The sequence below is a fragment of the Gastrolobium bilobum genome, unplaced genomic scaffold (genome assembly GCF_033153095.1).
Source record: "Gastrolobium bilobum isolate Gb01-03AN ecotype WA unplaced genomic scaffold, APGP_CSIRO_Gbil_v1 utg126874, whole genome shotgun sequence".
Lineage (NCBI taxonomy): Eukaryota > Viridiplantae > Streptophyta > Magnoliopsida > Fabales > Fabaceae > Gastrolobium > Gastrolobium bilobum.
The window spans coordinates 3,580-24,245 of record NW_026898050.1 but is presented as its reverse complement, the minus strand read 5'-3'; the positions used below and the strand labels follow the sequence as shown (position 1 = coordinate 24,245).

At 36.5% G+C, this 20,666-nt stretch overlaps 1 pseudogene; it reads left to right on the top strand.

The window, feature by feature from the left end:
• The first annotated feature begins 121 nt into the window (after positions 1-121).
• LOC133312409 (zinc transporter 1-like) lies at positions 122-1,518 on the top strand (annotated as a pseudogene).
• The last annotated feature ends 19,148 nt before the right edge of the window (positions 1,519-20,666 follow it).

Sequence of the window (20,666 nt, the reverse complement as noted above, 5' to 3'; positions counted from 1 at the left end):
CCAATATCTGCTGAAGAAAATTTTGGTTTAAACTATATCACTGCCTAAGCATTGACACACACACACAAACAAATGGAAAATTATATGTCCTTATGAAAATTTGGGTTAAACTATATCACACATGGGTACGCTCACGCACACATATGCACGCGCGCGCATGCACACACACACATATACATACATTGGGTAAAATGACTTTGTACTGAGATTTTTGAGATTGGTTCGGTGTAAGTGAAAAATTATTTAATTTGTATATTTTTACCGTTAAATGAGATAAATGAGATAAAACCAAAGCTCTTAGATGCAAAATAGCAACTTTAGTATCAATACTAATTTGTAGTGCAATTGGTGTGTGTATCCCATTCCTTGTAAAAATTATACCTGCTCTAATCCCCGAGAAGGTATTTTCTTTATAATTAAGGCTTTTGCTGCTGGTGTTATATTTGCCACTGATTTTATTCATTTGTTGCCTGATGCATTTAATGATCTTACATTACATTGCTTAAATGTGCAACCATAGGGATATTTTCCATTCACTGGATTTGAGGCTATATACACTGCTATGGGTGCCGTCTAAGTTGCACCGACACCGTCACGGGACAAGGAATACGACACGACACGATACCCTGATACGTTAATTTTAAAAAATGTTAAATTTCGTCACGTTAGGATACGTTTTAATATTATATAATATTTTTAATTTATGTAGTGTATACTATATTTAATATTCAATAATTTAAAAAATATATATAACTAAACTTATAATACCTATCAATTTTGCAAAGAAACAGAAGATATCCCAAATATTTATATTCAACTCAATCAAATAGTAATCGTAATCCAACGAATATAACAGTTGAAACTCAAAATGCAATGCAACGTAACCTTTGAACATTTTTTGAGTCTTTGCAACGAGTACTGCAGTGTCGGTGAGTGTCGGAAAGTGTCGGACACAACACATCAGGGATTTTGAAGTGTCTGTGCTTCATTGGGTGTCGTTATGGTCGATACTTATGCCACTGCTTAATTTCAAAAATACCATTTTAAGGGTACCCAATTTGACACTGGGGATTTGGAGAAGGAACCAGGGCATCTGCATGTTCACACACATACAACACATGGTCATGGACATGGAAATGTTCCTTCTGAGTCCTCGGAGCTTCTTCGTCATCGGGTCATATCTCAAGTAGTATATTTAATTTTTTTAATTTTTAAATATAGTATTCAAGATGGATTTTCTTCTTATCTTAAATTTTATAATTTTTTGAATTTTTAAACTCGAAAAGTCTTTATCACTTGAACCGAGAGCTGTTTTGTTGATGATGATTTTTTTTAATTTTGAATTGTTATTGATTGTGATTGAGTTTTTTGATTGCATTATGGGTGTTGGAGCTAGGAATTGTGGTTCATTCCGTCATAATAGGAATTTCTTTGGGAGCCTCAGAGAATCCAAAGATAATAAAGCCTTTGGTGGCTGCTTTGACTTTTCACCATTTCTTTGAGGAGATGGGTCCTTGAAGTTGCATAACTCAGGTACTATATAATATATATCATTAAGGTATATGAGTGGTTGTTCACTTGCATACAATATCTGCTGAAGAAAATTTTGGTTTAAACTATATCACTGCCTAAGCATTGACACACACACACACACACACACAAACAAATGGAAAATTATATGTCCTTATGAAAATTTGGGTTAAACTATATCACACACGCGTACGCTCACGCACACATACGCACGCGCGCGCATGCACACACACACACACATATACATACATTGGGTAAAATGACTTTGTACTGAGATTTTTGAGATTGGTTCGGTGTAAGTGAAAAATTATTTAATTTGTATATTTTTACCGTTAAATGAGATAAAGCCAAAGCTCTTAGATGCAAAATAGCAACTTTAGTATCAATACTAATTTGTAGTGCAATTGGTGTGTGTATCCCATTCCTTGTAAAAATTATACCTGCTCTAATCCCTGAGAAGGTATTTTCTTTATAATTAAGGCTTTTGCTGCTGATGTTATATTTGCCACTGATTTTATTCATTTGTTGCCTGATGCATTTAATGATCTTACATCACCTTGCTTAAATGTGCAACCATGGGGATATTTTCCATTCACTGGATTTGAGGCTATATACACTGCTATGGGTGCCGTCTAAGTTGCACCGACACCGTCACGGGACAAGGAATACGACACGACACGATACTCTGATATGTTAATTTTAAAAAATGTTAAATTTTGTCACGTTAGGATACGTTTTGATATTATATAATATTTTTAATTTATGTAGTGTATACCATATTTAATATTCAATAATTTAAAAAATATATAAAACTAAACTTATAATACCTATCAATTTTGCAAAGAAACATAAGATATCCTAAATATTTATATTAAACTCAATAAAATAGTAATCGTAATCCAATGAATATATCAGTTGAAACTCAAAATGCAACGCTACGTAACCTTTGAACCTTTTTTTGAGTCTTTGCAATGAGTACTGCAGTGCCGGTGAGTGTCGGGAAGTGTCGGACATGACACATCAGGACTTTTGAAGTGTCTGTGCTTCATTGGGTTCCGTTATTGTAACAGCTTGTTGTACACCGGTATTGTTAACATTAAATATGATATTAAACGCAGTTACAATCACATCAATTCATTTATAAAATACGAATAAACTTTTTCCATTATTACGTGAGCACGTAAAACAATAAATGTGTAATAATTAAAAGTTGTGACCGTAACTGTAAAATCTTTGCGGAATATTTATTTAGACTACTTTTATAACTTATTTTACTTAATACAAGTCACTAAGGGGTTCCCATAAACCCGCTTAGCATAATTCTCACTTTTACGTTTTCTACCTATCCGAACATGGTTCGGTCTTTGATTTTTTACGGATGAACCGCATTCTATAAGCCTCCCTTATTTGGATATGTTATTCTACACTCAATTTCCTTTCTAGGAAGCTATCACACGAGTTATTTAGAGCTCGTTTGCTCCGGATATTACTTATATAATACACAAGGACCAACAAAGCCTTGGGGCACTTACAACCCATCACAGTTTATTTTACTTATACAATACATATCAAATTGCTTTCTTTAGGAATACTTAATACGTTTCAATCATCAACGTTCAATTGCATGCATTTGCTAAACATACACATAATAGGCCTAAGGCCCTTCCATCATATTACAAGTACTTCATAATTACATCAACTCATGCATAATTTACAAGGCTTCACTTGACATATTACACTTACAACTTAAATCTCCAAATAATACATGATAAAGAAACTTCCAAATGACATAATACAAATACAACTAAACTTAGGTAAAAATAACATGAACAATATGACTATAACTCTCATCTTATCAACATATACATGTTCATGCCCTAAGTCTAGCCTAGGCCCAATGGCCATCAAAATGCAAAATACTAATGATACTACGGCTAGTCATCCTACGGGCTTCTTGCCCGCCGCTCCTGCACCACTGCTACCTCCTGAAATAATGCCCCCAAGACGGGGTGAGATATAAGAATATATCTCAGTAACCCAGAGGTTCTGGAGAAAACTCCGCCCAATGGCTCACTTCGATGCATATAAATAATATAAAATAACATCTTGAAAACGGGATAAAGCAAGGGATTTAGAGAAACTGGGGAAACATAGGAATACAAAATACGACGAAACGGGAATGGTAGCTACCAATACCATGCAACGTCCTGCCTAATGGCTCGGCATATAAGCCTACGGGTCTCATCCAAGGTGTGTTCCAAGAACATCCAACCAAGGTACCCTCCATCCATATACACCCGAGACTTCCTAGTGTGCTCCTATCCGAATCACACACCACAACCCTAGTTCAACTGGAACTCCCTTATGGAGACCTATCCAGTGGAAGTCCGTAACGCCTGAAGGCAAACTGTCTACTGGCCAGAGACTCAGTACATTCTATGTACCAACACACATACTAAATGCGTGATCATGTTATTCTACATTACTTACATACATTTCCTACCATCACCCTCAATGGGCATGGTGGAACACACAAGGGGATCAAGCCCCAGTACCAAGAGGTTACCTGTAAAAAGCTCAATTCCAAGCTTGCTTGAATTTCACGTATTTAATCCAATGTCTCTAAACTTGTTCTTCAACCTATGTACCATCAAATTACAAGTTATATCAATTCACGCCACCACACAAGTCAAAGACAATTACCCAATGTTTTCAAGATTTAATACATATTAACACATCTTTCAAAACCACAAGTTAATACAAGTTTCCAAACTAACCAGCTATATAGCATATACTTGAATTTACTTGCTAAATGTAATCAAACACTTATGTGAATTTACTTTCATTCCTAGGTCAATTAATCGTATAGTGGCCGAATAGCACCACTTAGAAACCCCAAGAATTTGACTTGTTTTCCTATTCATATACCTTAGTTAATTCCTTGTTTGATCACTAAGTAGTCTTATATAAATTATTACATAACTTTTTCATCCTAACTCTAACATAAACATAGTCTACATCCTAGACTTAATTAAGATTTCACACTTTATGTTTGGTTCAAATACTAGCCCATCATCATTAAATTGTCATAAGGATCATTGTTTTACATGACCAATGAATTAAACACTTAATTTGCACAATTAATTCTAAAGGGCCGAAATATACACACTTAAGGCTTTAATTTGGCGCAAACCACACTCCATTTGGAGTCCTGTAGCTTCATATATGAATTTTTTAAAATAACAGCCCCTGTGTTGATCCTAAAAGGTCCATAAGGTTCTTTTGAAATTCCTATACTTCATTCTTTTTACAAACCAACTCTAAATCATATTACACTTATATTTCCACATACAAACTTGATTAAACACATCCTTTAACTATTTTATCACATGATGACTGATTTGCTTACCTTAAGGTTTAATGAATTCTCTTTCAATTTTTCTATCACTTAAACCTTCATCAATGCATAGACTATCTTTTATTTCATGTAGACATATTATCAAACACTTGATGTGCATATTTTTCCACAAAAAATCTGAACCATATAGGGTTCATTAAACTCATCCCTTTTGATATTTCAATTTCTTTTTGTAGTAGAAAAAGTCAATCCATCACAACAACTCATTAACCAACTTAATATCAATAAAACCACTTAAATTCATCATCAACCAACATTAAAATATCAACATAAACAGGCCCAAATCCATAAAACCTAACATAAAGTCCATGGAATTAATCAAGGAAACTCACCACCAATCAAGTCCCAAGACCCCAATGAGTGTTTCCCCTAAGCTTTGAAACAACTACAATGTCTCCTTCAAGCTCCCTTTCAAATTTTTGCAGATCTGTCCATGGTAGTTTTCTCCTCCAACAATGCTCCCCAAGTGGAAATGATGGTTGGTTACACTTAGAAATGACCAAGGAAACAACTTTTGTGAGATAGCTTTTTTTGATTTGAGGCTTGTGTAATGAGTTAGGAGCTTGGCTTCATGCTTCCATAGAGGTGAGGAGGGCTGCCCAAAATCTGCAGATTGGGGGCTGTTTGAGCGCACAAAAGGAAGGGAAAATGAGGGGAATAGGTGATGTAGCATGTCACTTAAGTGGGAGTGGACCCCACAAGTGCCAACTCGCTTAAACTCACTTAATTTCACCACTAACCTTCAATTAATTCATGAATTATTTAAAAAATCCAAAATTTAATATTCACCAAAGTCTTTTTATTATACTTGATCAGATGAATCTGGAGTTTTCCGGTCGTTCGGAGAAATTGCAGTTTTAAGCTGTTACGCGCGTCGTAGGCACGCTTATCCAAACTTACTAATTTCCATCAATTTTCATCAGAAATCATATTTCCTAATCCTATATACCATTTATAAATTATATCCAAAACCTAGAGCTCAAACTCAATCGGCACGTTTTACGGTGCAACTGTACCGTGATATTTTTACCCGGTAAAAACACTATTCATTGAATTTTCTGAAACTTGCCTAACCACTCAATTTTTTGTTCTGAATCCATTTCCAGGGTTATTTTCATCATTTCAGACCTTCTACTCAATTTTTACCTCGTCCTTCTGCTCTTAAGTAACCTCCTCAGGTGTGCGTCTTTACCATTTTACTTTCGTCACAGGTGTAACCTCATTTTCGAAGTATCCATCGTCCCCCAATCCTCCACATACACTTGACAATTTCGGTGATATGACCTCTTAATTCACTATATTTTAAATTTTTCCATAGGCTACGGTTGCACTTTCGCTAATTTGTAGGTAATAATATAGCCATATTACAAATTTGTCTGTCTAACTTCACCTCATTTTCATCTTTATCTATCTTTCTGACCCAATGCCGTTCCCAATAGCCTCTAACCGTTTTCATAATAGACTCTAATTGTTCTCATGTATATTTACTGATCATTCCTAGAATATTTTCAACTCACACTTTCTTTAGTACTTCAATCATTTCGCTGCCACTACTGTTTCAACAATACCCTAATATATCAGTCTTTTCCATTAATGTTACAAATCTTACCACTTCGTTGCTGCCTTGGCTTTCACACAAGCACATACCTTCTAGTTTCGATGGCACTCTACAGTACCCAATAATCCCAACTCACATTAAATTTCATATTTACATACTTTACTTTATTTCGTCACGTGTCTCCACATCTTATTAGATAATCACAACTATATTTTTCTCTTTGGGATACAAAACTAACAATCCTCATAACAGTTTATATCTCCCATTAGCCGTTTAAGGCCTTCAACCACAAATCCATTCAACGACTTCCGTATCTAAGGTCTTATGCCTAAGATTTTCACCAACTAACCATTTTTACTCGTCATTCCGTACCAATATTATAGATTCAACATATGTTTCATTCATTTATACCTCAATTTCCTTATCATCGACATTTATCATGGATGTCCAACTCAAGATACTATATCGTAATCCTCACATATAAGCCTTCTAACATTGGTAATTTCCAAACATAATTGTTCTATCACCTGGAAATAATTTTATCCTTAAACAAATTTCTAAAACTTTATCAATACAGTGCATCTCCAAAGGTTATATCTTTCTCACCAAGCATGTATCACATACCGTACTCCAAGTCACTCCATCGAGCTATCAACTTTTCTCTAGTCACCACCATTTAAGTTACTGATCCTTATTAGACATCTTCACTTAACTCCACGTTTCTTCTTCACTAGTCCTTCTAGCAAAACATTTACTCAATTATCAGTATTTACAAGTTGTTATCCTTTCCCATAGGGCAAGAACCCCCGATCAACTTCACAATTTTCGTGAAACCCAAAATCCATGTCACCATACTTGGTACACACACATACAGATCACCGAGTGCTAAGAAATCATACCTCAAAATACCTTCTCATGACGCCTCACATATTATATCTCATTTGATATATTACTGTTCACTTAAAATTACTTGATATCACATCTTGCGTTCTTTACACGACATAATCCCCGTTGTATATTTACATAAGGCATCTCATTTGTACTAGCAGTCACATTAATGCAAGATACTCCCTTGTATCATATTCCTCATATAAGATAATAATAGTCTCCGGGAACATAATCCGCACAGAGATAACAAGAGTCTCCGGGAATATAATCCGCACAGAGATAGCCATACACTCCGGGCACATAAGCCGCACAGAGAAAGTAATATCAATTCATATAATGTGCCATAGGGAAATTGATATATATATATATATATATATATATATATATATTATATCCGTATATAACGGCAAAACGTGTGCCAAGTACACTTCAGATCACACCTGGACCCAGTCCATTTGGAGTCTGTATCATTTCCGTATATAACGGCAAAATATGTTTGGTATATTCACATGGGGCTACCCCCAATAATAATAGTAGTAGTGGTATAATATACACATATTACATATAAGTAAATTCATTATACTTCCTCGTTTGATTCTCCCCACCGATACTTTACTTTCCTCTTGGTTAACCCTCAGACCTGGTTTATAACATAGTCAGTATTATAATAATTCATATTCTCTTCACAATCTCGTACACATTCCCTAACTCTTAATAGTTTCTTCTGTCATGTTACCGTTCAAATCGTATAGAACTAGGTGCATCATTAACACAATTTATAATTTTATTGTACATTAGTCCTTGCACTAATGATACAATTCACAATTTTTTGTATATCAGTCCTTGCACTGATCATACAATACACAATTTATTGTACATCAGTCCTTGCACTGATGATACAATTCACAATTTTCTGTATATCAGTCCTTGCACTGATCATACAATACACAATTTATTGTACATCAATCCTTGCACTGATGATACAATTCACAATTTTCTGTATATCAGTCCTTGCACTGATCATACAATACACAATTTATTGTACATCAGTCCTTGCACTGATGATACAATTCACAATTTTCTGTATATCAGTCCTTGCATGATCATACAATACACAATTTATTGTACATCAGTCCTTGCACTGATGATACAATTCATAATTTTCTGTATATCAGTCCTTGCACTGATCATACAATACACAATTTATTGTACATCCGTAACACCCTCCCTTGTATACATCCAAGAGAGTTGTTGCTAAGCGGAATTAGAGTTTTTGACATCATTTTAACTTCTAAAAAATCATTTTGATGTTGCTAATTAAAGCTATTAATTGAAATCAAGTTCCTTACAAAAATCAGAGTTTGCTTTCAAAATTTCTTTAGTTGCTGAAAAATATTATTTTCCTGGCAGACCTTGCTGTCTTTAAAAATTCGTATAAAATCAGTTTCGATGATTCAAAAAAATATTCTATATAATCTAGAAAGAGCGCATCTAGGGCTTCGTGTGCATATAAAATAATAGTAAATCAGAGTTCGTTTGCCCCTCGAAACATAACTCGCAAAGTGCTCGCAAAATTGTTTGAAAATCAGCACTAAATAAAATGTCAGAAATTATTTTCGCAAAGCATTTTTAGAATTTTTTTTCCAAGGTACTCGCTGATCATAAAAGTCTTAAAAAAGTAATAAAAATCAGAGTTCAACAGTAATCCCAACTTCTCCAATTAATACAGTCATCCATCAAATAAACAGCAACAACAAAAAGTCCAAACAGCAAAATTTAACAGCAAATATCCAAATAATCCATGTCCTCATATGCTTTTGCGTCCTCCTGCCATTTTATAAAAATAGCAGCCCCAAAGGGGTGAGAAAAATCCCAGGAGTGTGATAACAAAACCAATAATGCAACAGTAATAACTAGATACAGAATTACAAAGCAGTCACATCATCAAGTTAAATCCGACAGATACTAAATATTATCATATTGCGTATATAACGCCAAAAATACTAATCAAGTTGCGTATATAATGCCAAGGTGTACGTTTACAACACCGTCGTGCCCGTACTAACAAGTACAGTGGAGGTCCCTTAATGGCTCCTCAAGAGGGTTCCAACTGCAAGCTAAGCGGACTGAAGCCAAGTGTCCCATACCCTGGTACCGCAGGGATGCCTACATGATGCGTGCTCAAACGTATGCATACTTTTCACATTCTTTTCAGATATCAATATGGAAGTTATGCATGTATGATATGTCATGGATCACACACAACATACAGTTAAAAATTATGAATGTTCATGCATGACTAGATAATATCCAAGATTACATATAGCTTATGGATTCAATATCAAGATGCTGCGAAGTAATTAAAACAGAATATACAACATTTCAAGTCCAAAGCAGAATTCAAGTAACATATCCAAAAATCCGAGCATGAGAGCAACGTTCACAATTCGTGCACCAGCTATCAGTCACAAAAGGTAATGTCACCAGACACTTACCTCACACGTTATTATTAATTTACCAGGCAGCAGCGAAAAGTCCACTAATTCACGGGAAATGCGCACCTAATATACAGTGCAACAAAATCAGAATACGTTCCTGCCATTCCTATAAATTACCAACAAATTTCCAAGCTTAAAAGCTCAAGTACCCCATTCGACCATCAATGTTTTCTCCCCAAAAATATTTTGACTTCGAATTACTCTTTACCAACGTTAAACAACGGGGTTTTCTCAAGGTTCCCAAACAAAGCAGAATCGGTTTTGAGCACAAAAATATCCTTAAGTTTTAATTCGTATAATTTCTACTTCTTTGCACATTAGTTGCGCAAAAGAGGGCCTATATAGCATGCTGTCTATCTAATTAAAAAGGGATTAAAACACAACAAGGCTCTCTAAAACAGAATCGGTCTTAACATATAGGAACTCATGACAATTCATTCAAAATTATAACTCAACAAGATTAAAGGTGCGTGAAGGAGGACCTAAACTCATACTGTATTTTATTTTAAATAAGACTTAGTTCTCAATAAAATTTACCAAGGCAGAACCTACTTTATCTACACAAAACACCAGGGATAATTTATTCCAAAAACTCTACTAGTTCATGCATAGTGCGCTACAAAAAAAATGGGGTCTAGGCATGCTGACTTTAACATTTGATTTATAAAAATATTATATGCTCTAACCCAGAACCAAACAGCCCCAAAGTTTTATCACAAGAACGTTTCAAAGTTTATTTTTCACACTTACAAACTAGAGTCCAGCGATTTATTAAGGAAGAATCAAAAGGTATAAATTTTCTAGACCAAAACTTGCTAGGGCTGCGTTCATTATTCGGCCAAGGTTTTCAACAGAATAATCCATCCTTCCTAATATACACAAAAAACCGAACAACAAGAACTCAAGGGAATAGAAAATCACTTACGGTTCCTCGCCCACAACCAAAAGTTCAACTCAGAAAATAGAGAGCTACCACTACCCAAACCTCCAAACGTCCCAGCCTAGCAACGTACAAGGAAAATAGAGGCTTCCCAAAAGCAGAACCTTGCGCATAAGAATGAGACAGAACCCAATAAGGATTGGAGTGGGAATAGGAACTGATAAGAGGAGAACAACAACTCACCTCTTTGAAGAAAGACTTCGACCAACAAGAGAAAAAGAAAACGCTGCACTATGTTTGCTTCTTGCTCATGGAGCTCTCGATTTGCAGCAATGAAAAGGAAGGGATAACTTGTAATTTTTCTTGGTGTCTCTAACTCACTAAGGTCACGGTTATTTAGGTGGAAGAGAGGGGATGGTTCGGCTGAGTTGGATGTTGTTTCAAGGATTAAGACTTCAACCTATTTTTCTCCTACACCATCAGCTCATGGGAAGGAAAGGGTGAGAGTTTGAGGCTAAACACTGAGCTTGGTTGGTTTTGTTTCAACAAATTAACTCTTCAGCAGTTGTTCTCTACACACAGCGTTAGGGAAGCACAAGGTAAAGGGGATTATATGGCTAATTTAAAGCCAACAAGGGATCAAAAAATTAACTTGGTCCTTCCCTCCTTTGGAGCGCACAAGAAGGGGAAGTGTGCAGGGTTTCTGCCTCCCATCAAGAGGCATGCAAGCTGACCCCAAGTATAACACCTCGCAATTCTAAATTAAGTATTAAAATATTAAGTGAGTGATTAAGTGAAGGATTAGTGAAAATCCTAAAGATTAGGCCAAAATACAAAGAAAGGGCAAAACAGTAATTAGCCAACACGCAACCCTAGGAAGATAAAAATTAGTAGAAGGTCTCAGATGATAAAAATAACCCTGGAAATGGATTTAGAACGGAAAATTGAGTGGGTAGGTGAAAGTTCGAAATGGCCTTGAAGGCCGATGCATGCAAGAGGGAAAAACAAAATTTTTCTTTGCGGAATATACATGCACATCAAGATCATGCTTTAGGAAAGCATGATGTTACCTTGTTCGTGAAATCACCAGATGATCAAGGCAGGTCTGAAGGGTTCAGACCCTCTAATGTTGATCCACACCACCCACTCGTCTAGGTGCAAGAACTCCTTCTTGTGAAGCCACCGGATGATCACCACAAAGAGGCTTGCTAGGCGCTCTATGTGTGAAGATGGAGGCTAGGTGAAAGTGTTTGAAAGAGTGAAGCTCTCAATGTGAAAGCTTCACAAGTGGCGCAGGAGCAAGAAGAAAATAGGCTAGGCTTTTCAGAAAAACCCTTGGAGGAACAACTACACACTTAGGCGCATAAGAGGAGAGTATTTAAAATAAAATACCAATCAGATTTTTCTCCCAAAAATCTGATCATTAGGCGCCAGATTGGAGAGAGAGAAGTGGAGCTGTTTAATTTCAAAAATTGCTAACAGGCTCCTGGAATATTCTCTTGAGAATTGGTTAAAAACCTATTCAAAATTCTGATCAAAAATCTTCATAAGATCAGCTATATGGTGCGCCCCATATAGCCCAAAAAGGTGACCAGATACATCTGAGTAGTTGCATTCAAATTTGAATCAACTCACTCAGATTTTCTCCCAACTGACTGAATCTTCTGGAGTTGATTTTGATGAGCAAATCTTGCTCACCAACAGCCTAAATCAGCGCCATATATAGCCTTGGATTATGTCCAAAAGATTCTCTCATGATACTAGTGATTTGTTCCAACAAGATCTTATCTTATCCTTTTGTTATGAAACAACCTTTCATAGGCAATTCAAATTCGAATTCAAATATTTGAATTCAAACATTCAAATATTCAAATTCAAATGTTCAAACATTCAAATTCAAAATTCAAATTCAAAGTTCAAATTTCAAATTTCCAAATTCAAATTTTAAAATTCAAATTCAAAATTCAAATTTCAAAATTCAAATTTCAAATTTCAAATTTCAAAATTCAAAATTTCAAAATTCAAATTTCGAATTCCAAAATTCAAAATTTAAATGTTTGATAATTAATTTAACTAATTAAATTAATTAGTAATGTCTTGGACTATCCAAGCCCATTACAATGATCCATGCGCTCTCCACCCCTTTAGGTGGAGTTCCAAACAACTTCTTAGGCTAATAACTATTATTAGGCCCAATATCTTTAATGCTAGAGCATCTAGACAATTATGTGTTTGTGTGTGACCCATTAGGTCCAACTTAGCCACTGACATAAATGGGCTTGGGCCCAATAAGCCCACAACTCATCTAATGACAACACAGAGCACTAGCAATGCTTTGTTGCCCCAGGACTAGTTAGATTAATGATTTGATCATCCTATTAAACATACTTGGTTGCCGTATGTTTGTCCCTTCGTCTCGGTTACCTTCCCATAAAACCTAGGGTAAGGAAACACATCAACCCTTGCGGTTTAGGGTTAGCTTTATATGAAATAAGGAGTCTTCAATTTACTGACTCTAAAGGCGGATCATCTTATGATCTCTTTTACTATGCATAGATTCCCGAGTCACTGTAAATGTCATCCTGATTTCTCCGGTTTAAGGATAACCTAATCTCTCACAGAAATTTGACGAATTCCTTTAGCTTATCACCCTAGCCCTGTGCCCTATCAGGACAAGCCCAAGAGCATACCTAGGAGTCTCCATGTTTCAGGCAGACGAGGTATACAGTCAAAGCATGCCTTCTAGAACACAGTCTAAGTGATAAATTTTGGTCTAAGGAAAGACATACCCAAATATGAAGAGACTATTCTAATGATACTATCTGTGAGATTTCCTCATAGAGTCTCTTTGTGGGTCCGTTCAGTGCGAGCTATACCCTTATAGGTCCACCCACGACTTTAGCTAAGACATCTCCATATCTGTAGCACATGAGGTCTATACCTTGTATCCATATACAAGTAGATAAGTCGTGCTAGTCTTACCCGAGATTACTGACCCCATTCTCAGTATCTCTAGACTAGGAACATAAAATTAGGAATAAACATCTGGTATTCTTGAATCCTCATGATTGTGATTTCATCACAGATACTCAAGAGATACCTATTTTATTCCACGGGGTTTATCAAGTTATTCATAATATATTAACATTAATATCGAGACAGAATTATGAGACAAGATAAAGAGTACTTTTATTTATTTGCCACAATATTAAAAAGGTCTACATCTCTGTCCTTATTTAATCATAAGATTGTCTCTAGGACACCCAAATACTAACAGTAGGCAAGTTTCGAAAATTTTGATGAATAGTGATTTTCTCAGTGTAAAAATACTGCGGTATAATTGTACCGATAAGCGTGAAAATTTTATCAGTATTTTTAGGAAACAAAAATATGTAATAAACCAGAAAATATGAAGGTTATGAATTTGTGGTCGAAATTAGGTGATTGATTAAATTTAAAACGCGTGTGGGACCCACCTAAGTCATAAATCACTTAAGTGACTTCACAACCCCATTTTCCTCTCATTTTCTCTCTCCTTCCCTCCTTCTTCTTCACGGTGACAGCCCTTTCATCACCTTCATTGTGCAAAAATTTCATTTCATCATAACTTAGCCGTTTCTCCACCGAATCCAAAGATTTATGTCTTGAATCGTGATGGAAAACACCTTCTAAACACATTGGTACCACTCTTGAGCCTTGAAACCGGTTGTGTGGGGAGATATTGCTCAATTTCAACTGCAAAAATTTGGGGGAAAATGGATGTTCATGGAGCTTTTTGATCTTCCATTGCTTGGAGGAGTCTTAGGGTAGCATCTAGCCTTGGTTGTGAGTATATTTCCATCCCATTTACATGGTTTGATTGTAGTTTATTTTCATGAACCCTAAACCTTGATTTGTTGATGTGTGATGTTATAGAGCTCAATTGGGAAAAGTTTGTACATGAAAGTGTCTTAGAATAATGTGTATTAGTGATAAATGCAATGAAAATTTTTGGTGAAAAATATGGATTTTGTAACTTAGAGAAATTTGAGGTGTCATGACTTTGAAAATTGGAAATGTGTTGGGATTAGATTAATGAGTTGTTGGATAATTATATATTGATATAATGGTATTGTAGGAGGTGTGGAATGATTAAAATTGAGTGAGCATTCTTTAGAAACCCCTAGTGTGCAATTCGGCCATAGGGTTTGTTTTTGGAGTTTGATGTTGTTTGTGTTGATTGGATAACACCGGAAAGAGAGGGATTCCAGAGATTGTGCTGGTATAGGACAGCAAAGCTGAGGATAGCTTATAAGAATTAATTGGTACTACCTATACTAACAAGATGCATCTATTTTTCGGTAGCCCGGATCGGAAGAACTCCGCAGTTAAGCGTGCTTGACTTGGAGCAATTCAGGGATGGGTGACCTCCTGGGAAGTTTTTCCGGGAAGTGTGCGAGTGAGGACAAAGTACGCTGAAAAGTCTCGTGTTAGTGTGTGGGGATAGTCGTTGATGCTTGCAAGTGGTCGTGTAACACCCCGTGTATACTCGAAATATTATCATTACATCGTATTAAGCGGTGTTTAATTAAAAATGTGGAATATTCTTTTTCTTTTCAATTATGATGTCATTATCAATTACCAACTTGATTACTTACTCAATTTCATAAAATATCGCCTGTATGTAAAATTGCAATAAGACATCTACTGAAATACCTCAATATATAGATAAAGTGTGTATCTAAATCACGACATTACATCAAGTAATCCGGACAATATCCTGATACATTATTACAACTCCAAAAGACTCTAGACATAATCAAGACATAATAATACTATGTGTCATGGACAATCCCCATGCTCACCAAATAAACATAGTAAACAACAAGTCTCAACACAAAACTCCATAAACATAACTGAAGCTATAAGCATATAAACCGCATGCAAATCCAGCATCCAATCATGGCAGCATAATATAACAACAATCTAACTCAGCTCCGGCCTCCTGCCGCCTGAGGTCTCAACATTATCTGACCCTGAAATAAGCATTCCCCAAACGTGGGGTGAGATCTCTAAACTAGAAATCTCAGTAAGACAAGGGGTCCTCAAGGATCTTCCACCCCAAGCTCACTTACATGTGCAATATAAGTTCAAAAGAATTTATATCATTATCAGTTCCAAAACTATGTAGTGCAACAGATATCTATGGCATGTGTGTAATCATTATCTACTGGCCAGAGAAATGTAGTAATACGTCTATTCCCTACATGTAGTACAAGGAACACCGCTTGCACCTCACCCACAGCCTCACCCTCTTGTATGTTCTACATACTCATGCTTACCGTATAGGTGAAACACCTCCATGCATATCAACAAGGCACTAACATACAATAGCTCAACAGCATTTCCAAAACATCAAAAGCATGTAACACAGCATGCATATAAACATACCCCCATGGGACATGGTGGAACCACAACATGGCTAAACCGAGGACACGAAAGCTTACCTCTAAGCTAGCTATCCAATGCCACAAGCTCAAAGTCCAATCACAGCAGATCACAATCTGATATGGACCAAATATAAATCAATAACATGTACCACATGCATACAAATTAAAGACAACGCCTTTTCATTACGTTTCCAAGTCTTAAAGCTTCTAACAAAGCCACAAGCCCTTAATCCCATGATTCTGGCTTAATCCATTAAAAACAGAAGTTCAACTTCATCAATCTAGGGTTTACAAACCCCCAATAGCTTACTGTATGCACAACACAGCTACTGTTCTGCGAAATCCCATAATATCAGGATATTCCTCGAGACCATATCCGGATATGCAATATCCGGATATCTTACTGTCCATATCCGGATATGCAATATCCGGATATACAGATTCACATATCCGGATATCCAATATCCGGATATCCCAAAACCACATATCTGGATATCCAATATCTGGATATCTGTTCGACAAATATCCGGATATTTCACGACAGAATGCAATTTCTGCATTTTCGTGAAGATATCCCTTAAAGGTTCCCTTTTTACCGATTTTAAACACCTAATCATGCATTTCTAGGCGTGTTAAACATTACCCAACAACAAGTTATCATCTTTTAGTCATTAGATGCATCAAGGTACCATTTTTAAGCCTTAAAACTCAAGCTAAAGGTTGGTGATCATACCACATCTCAAAAACAGCAAAGGGAGATGCTCTTGGAGCTCACTAGAAGCTCCCACAGTCCAGCACACCCAAGGACACGAAAATGGACCAACAAGTTTAGTTCTTTCTCCCCAAAGATGACACCTTGAAGCTCAAGTACCAACTCCAAGCTCTCACAAACAAACTAACCAAAGTCAGCCTCAAAACCTCACACACAGCAGCTGGAGTACCACTGAAGAACACCCCCACTCACCCACAATGATGCCTCTCACTCACACCAAGTGTTTAGGATGATGAAACAACCAAGAAAATGGGTTCAAGGTTGAGTTTTGGTCAAGAACTAGAGAAGAAAGCAATGGAACAGTGCTCCCTCACAAACTGATCAGCTCATTCACGAAGGAAGAAAGGAGTCTAGGGTTTTGTGCCCATAATAAGAGTATATATAGGCCACACAAGCATTAACTCACAGTATTAACTTTAATTGCTACACTTAGCATTTTAATCCCAAACTTTGGATTATGAAACTACATAATTTTCTAAGATTTATCATATTTTTCTTATAATTTTCTGAGCACCTTTCCGATACGCACTTTTCAAAGCCAGTACCGGTTTCTAGCACCAGTTCTCATTATTTGGACTTGAAACTCGTTTTACAACTCCTACATATTATTCTAGTAATTATCATGCACTTACTTTAATTTTCCGGGATACTTTTTCGGCACGCATTTATACTGACTAGCAGAACCGGTATCTACATTTTTCTTCCGAAAAGCGACTTTCAGCATTCTTAATCACTTATTATGATAATTAAGCCTCATAAATAATTATTAGGGTCAATTATGGAATCATTTCCTATTTTTGCATAATTAATTAATTAAATACCTTAATTAACGGTGCGGGTTCTTACAGGTCGGACGTTAGGCCTCTCATCCAGTACGGTGTGGTTCGAGGACGAACCAAGCGGAAGCTGGTGGGCATGTAACATCCCGAGTGCTGACAATTGTATGGTTAGTGGAAGAGCTAATGTACAATTGAATGTATGGTTAGTGGAAGAGCTAGCGTACTGTTGGGTGGTTTGCTGATGGTGGAAAAATATAAGTTCTGATAGGGGACGTTCCTCTGTTTTTGCAGAACACAGATTCGTCCCTTAGTTCCAACCCAAGTGCGCAAGTGCACGCATCAAGTAATAAAGGGAGTATTAATGCCCAAATTATCGTTCCCACGAGGATAGAGTGCTAATTATTGTTTTATCACTGTTTATATAGAGTGAAAATGAGAAGAAATTTAGTAAATAAACTGTCGGGTCAAACGTTCCCTACTGTCTTGACAACGTTCCTCAGGAACAGTAGGTTCAATCTGATGGCAAACATTTGATCGCTGCGTTATGTATGTGATCCTTCCTGTTTAGAAGAAGGTGAGATAACAATCATTGGAGTTTTATAAGTGCTAAATGAAATAAAATAAAACTACTAAAACAGAAAAAACTATAATCAAGAGAAAACAGGGTGGTGGTTAAAACAGTTTAACAGAAGGAACAGATTCACTGCTTCACTCTTAAAGGGGATGTTTTCTCTGCTCAAGACTTAGCCAGTATGTACCCAATTTCCATTGGCGCACAATGAATATAGCTTACTTAGCCAAAGAAATACAAAAAGCTTCGGTCAAGAGTTTTGAAAACAGTTCTTTAAGAGTTTCACAGTTTACTCGTTCCACAGATAGTTCAGCTCATGGCTGATAATTTAAACATAATTATTCTCAACTGAGATCACATAGACCCGAGATTCAGTCAAGAGATAATGATTGGAACGAAGAGAAAAACACTTATATTAAATTAAAAGACAGTTTACAAAAGTAAACAGAAAATGGAGAAAGATGGGTATTTGCTCGTGAGGTGTCTTGATGGTTGTTTACAAAGAAAAGAAAATGGGTTGTCACTTAACTACAGTTACAACTTAATTAAACTAAGTTACTGACTACTACTACTACTAGGTGATCTTCTTCCTTCTAAAATTTAATCCCTCCAGAATCCGATGATGTTTTTGTATGAGGGTGGTCCTATTTATAGATGGAAGCAGAGTGGCAAGCTTGTAAATCCTTTGGAGCAAGTTGCTTAAATGAGGGGACGGGACGGTGGCAGCAGAGTATGGAAGCTGCGCAAATTGCTGGATGGAACAAGGTTTGGTGATGATTAGCCGTAGTTTGCAGGCCTTCCCATGTTTTGCTTCTCTTTTCAGCCAATGAGAACTCTTGATTCCCTGCTCTTCACGTTTCCAACTGCTCAGTTGGTGCACCGCCTTGCTTTTTAGAAGTCTTTAACTCTACGTTACCTGCAAAGTGTATAGAAGCATTAAATGAATGGAGCAGGTGCATTAAATGCTTCTCAGTCCATTCCCCTTTTAATATATTTTAAAGGAATACGTTACCATTCATTCCCCCACTGTGTTTTTGTCACAAATGTGTAAAACAAGTGATTTTCATGCTGAAAATGCTCATCAGAGGAGGGAACGCATGGTATTTTGCCATCAAAATGGGCTTAGATGGGATCGAATTTACGTCCCACCAAACACCCCAAAACTAAATTGTTGGTTGTCCTCAAACAACTCAGAAATATTGTATTGGTCTGCCCAATTTAAAAGAATAGCATAACAGAAAGGAACTTGAGCCAGTGAGCAACCATGAACTTTTCAGAAAATGAACTACTCTCCATAGTAAACAGTAAGAGTATTCTGTCCCCAGATAAGAGAAGGTTGCTGATCTCTTGTCTCACTGTCACTCATGGGTTGGTGTTTTCTCTGTCCATTCCTGGATGTGATTCTTCAGAACTTGCCTTTATGCTGCGTTCCTATGAAGTACAGTTGTCTTTCGTTCCAAGGATTTCTTTGATAGGTAAGTGTATTGAACTGTGGAAGAAGTGGTTGCCTGATTTGTGGGATCAAGGAACGTTTAGCTTTTGTGCCTTTGACTTTGGACTTTTTCTATTTTGAGGGAACACCTTTTCTTGAACCTTTTTCCCCCTTTGGAGGAAGGTTTTCTGGTTTTTCTTGAATTCTTTTGAATGGTTGTTCCCCTTTTTCTTTGTTTTTCTTCTGTCCTCTTTTGGTTCATTGTTGGGTACGTTCCTTGTTCTTTCTGATTGACCAGATGGTGTATGATGGAGGTGAGGTGAGTGTGTGATTCTATTTTGATCTTTGACAGCAGAATTCATCTGTCTTCAGCAGTACTTACAGCATCAAGGCAAGCTGAGAAGTTTCATTGTGGTTACACCTCAGGAACGCTCTCAGAAGTAGGTGTTTCGCATTTTTCTGTTCCTTACCAGTTTGAGTTCACACAGATCAGCTTCTTTAAAAAATCTGAGGATTAAATTCCCTGCACTGTTTCTATTTTCAAGTACTCAGAGAAAGAACAAGCATGATTAGTCAGTGACTTTGTGTTTCATGTATGTTAGTTAATCCAAAAGAATTGGGCAGTCTTAATACTACAACTAAAATGCATGTATATACCAAACTGTTTGATCAAAAAAAGGTCTTTTTCATTGCAAAAAGATTAATTACAAGGGAACGAAAAGAAACTAAATTAAAAACAGAATTAAAACAACTAAGCTAAGATAATTAGGAGGGTTTCTCCTTTTCATTGTGGAGGTCTCCTGTCCCAAGGGTTCCTCTTTGAAGCTTCAGCTTCCTTGGCTTCATCAATCTCCTTCTGTGTCAATGGTCTCCTCCTGAGCAGATCTTGTAATCTGCGGACTTCATTTACA